The following is a 3,660-nucleotide window of genomic DNA, read 5'->3' on the forward strand; positions in this document are numbered from 1 at the left end:
CCCAGCGATCGCTGCCTCCCCAACGCCTCTACAGCCGCCGCTCTCCTCCAACGATCGCTGGGTGCCAGCGGCCACTGGCTTCTTCGAGCCACGGCCGCTGGAGCCCAGCAGGCGCTGAAATATGAAATCTTCCGAATTCTCGTGGTCGGAGGTCGGATTTGTTCATGCGTATTTTTTGAATGAAATCAATGAAAATCAGTTCAATTTTAAAATCCACAGATTTTTAAATACCTCTAGATTTTCATAGATTTTTAAAAGTCGGAAACGAATACCTCTGGATTTTTATAGAATTTTAAAAGTCTTGAACGAATACCTCTAGATTTTGATAAACTTTTAAAAGTCTTGAACGAATACACCCAAATTTTAAAAGTCTGCAGAATCTATTAAAATCCTGAACGAATACACCCCCTAAATCTAAAATTAGGATAATCAAATCGATTCATCCTAATCACAGTTAAAAAATAACATGGAGCAGACTTATAATTAATTATTTTGTATTATTTCTTCTTAAATAAAATAGTACATCATAATTATCCGTACCAAACTTACGCTATTTTATTGGCGCGGTAACTACTGATTTATTGGTGCATGCGGTCCCAAATCAATAGTTAATAAATAGTGTGTGATTTTATACCTAACCGAACGTAAAAGAATAATGTTCATGACGCCCACACATACATATTAGCAGCAAAATGAGAAGAAAAATGTGTGGAATCTTACAAAGGTTTAATTCCACGAGATTTGGCATTATATCTAAGTGCCAAAACAATAATGTTGTGTGGATGTGGGGGCAATTCCTTATATTACCCTCCTTGTGCCACGTTTCAAGAATAAGACCACCAATTATTCTTACATTTATATGGCGTTGTGCATAAAAAGAAATACCAAATGTTATTTCAAAATTTGTAATGTTCAATTTCTTTCTTTTATGTAATTATTATTTTAATAGTAGTATTCTAGTGGGGACCCAAGAATTAATTTAGCTACCCTTTATGGAAAGCCAAAAAATGTGGGAATAGGCATCTTACTCCACATAGGAAAAGGACATCCATAACGGATCGCATAAAGAATCACTGAAGAACATTAATATCTATCTATGAAACATTAGATTTATCGTGTTAAGTTTTGATATTTTTCTTCACTGTGTGCTTGAATTTCATTTTCAAATTTGATGTTGTTTCCGAATTTAATATGATTATTGTTTAAAGCTTCCATACATCTATGCGTTCTTTTTCTACTTTGTATACTACTAAGTACTAGCAGTAGCCAGTAAGTATGTGTTACACACTTACACTTACAGATGTAGCCCATTATTTAAAGAGTAATAATATAGTACTTGCTATTGGATATATTATATATTACATAATTAATATATTTTAATTAAACATAAGAGGGATTAAATCATAGATATAACTAATAAATATGAGATGTCGTGTAATAGATAAATAAGAATATATAATCATGAGGCTTAATTAATCAGACTCAAATGAGTATTTCGTCGCGATTATAAATGGCGTAGGTTTATTCTGCAGACGTAATTGAATTATGTAACTGTTTGTGCTGCTTCTCTTAATCCTTCGCATCTCTTAATTATGACAAACTTAAGAGTACTTTGCAACAGACATGGATAGTATTTATAACGGAATTTACGTAACAAACATTGATATGAACTACACTTGATAGTATATAATGAGAGTTTGTCACATTTGAATTTTCAAATATAACTTGTCTACGAGTGAGAGATTACTTAAAGGAAAGTAGTAACTACAAGTTTCATGACATGAAAATATATGAGGATTGAGAAAATTAAAATATAGAAACATTTACACCACTATTTAAATATCGTGGTAATCTAATATCACAAACATCAATAATATATATGCAAAATATATTTATAATGAAATACTAATAAATTATTAAAGTTATAGAAAGCCACACCATTCATGTTTCATACCTCATGGCAGCCTAATGTGATAGGGATTTTTTTTGCACAGAGTATCCATTGTTTGGCGAGAGGATTGAGAATCATATCCAAATCATTCACTTTATATGAATACACTGAATCTTATATATAATTAATTTCATTTTGAAACTCAAAAAGGGAGAGAGTAAAAAATATTAGGAATGGAACATTTTGAAACATAAAAAGTAAGGCTGACAAATGATTTCTGTGATACTAATTGTCATACAAGTATGATTAATTAGTGCCCAGAAACGCCATTATAGGGTAGGTAACAATTTTGGATGTCTAACCACGAGATTGTTTGAGCGTGCCAATCAATACCGATAATTAGATGGTGAGAACTACACGCAATAAATTACCCAATGAGTCAGCAGCAATAAATTAAATGAGTAAGCAAGTATATATAACATGAAGTAGTTATTCTCAAAAAAGAAAAAGGAAAAAAAAAGTGTTAATATCTCTAATTAACCATTTTGTTTAACAAAAAATTAATAGTAACTATAAAAATAAAAAGATATTAAATTTAATCAATTTTTGTGTAAATATACTATTTTACCCTTAATGAAAATATAATAAAAAATAAATAAAAGAAACATAAAATAAAAAATATGATTAAAAAATCTGAAAGAAAAGAAAAACTCAAGAAACTACCCACTACCCACACTACCCAAACCCGCCGCCCCACCATTTTCCCTTTCCCCCAAATCCCATTCTCCTCTCTGTAATTAATCTTTTCAGGCCATACAATTTCTCCCTCACATATTGAGTTCTTCCACTGTCATATTTTTTCTCACCATCATCGGATGCTTCTTTGACTAGTTACATAATTCTTCATTGTTATTTTTGAAATGGGTAATTGCTTGTAAATCCATAACGTTTATACGAAATTGGTTTTTGCTTCTATTTTGAAAGGTGTGGCGCCTAAATACATAACCTTTTATTTTTTCTCGTTTTTATCTCGTCATCGATTTTTTCTTACGCTGGCGTCGAAAATTACACGGTGGCAATTGGAATTGATGCGTTGGCAGCTGGAAATTGACACCTAGGCATTTTATTGACATGTGGAAAAAATTAATAAAAAAAAACAAAAATAACCCACATCATCATCTTCCCCAATTCCCCAACTTCCAAACCCTAACTTCCCCTCCTCTCATCCGCCGGCGCCGGCCACCTCTTCCCCCTCCCCAGACCCGTCTGCCCTCCCCGGACCCCGACTGCCCCTCCCCCATCCCCAGACCCGTCTGCCCCTCCCCCAACCCTAGATCCCAGCGCCCTCCTCCCCACAACCCCAGATCCCAGCGCCCCCCTCCTCCATCCCCAGAGCCCGGCGCTGGCCGCCCCCTTTCAGTCGAGCCCAAGAGAATCGGCGAACTTGTGCTACCTCTGGTCTCACCCACCTGAAATTCCCGACTCCTTCTCAATCTCTCTAGTCTCTCCCGCGGCCAACCACCGCCTGAAATTCCCGCCGCCAAGTCGTACCCTAGATCCTTTTATTTCCATCGTGGTCTCCTTTCCCACCTTGCTCAGTTTCCCTTGCCGCCACTGATACGATCCTTGTCGGACCGTTAAAACGAACACGCTAGCGGAAGACTTGATAAAGGAACGATAGATGAATGAAATCCCAAAATCTCTTATTCTAGCCCACAGAATGATTTAGGCGAATTGAATTCCTAACCCCAACTGATGTTGAAGCAGCA

Source organism: Salvia miltiorrhiza, chromosome 1 (genome assembly GCF_028751815.1).
Source record: "Salvia miltiorrhiza cultivar Shanhuang (shh) chromosome 1, IMPLAD_Smil_shh, whole genome shotgun sequence".
NCBI lineage: Eukaryota > Viridiplantae > Streptophyta > Magnoliopsida > Lamiales > Lamiaceae > Salvia > Salvia miltiorrhiza.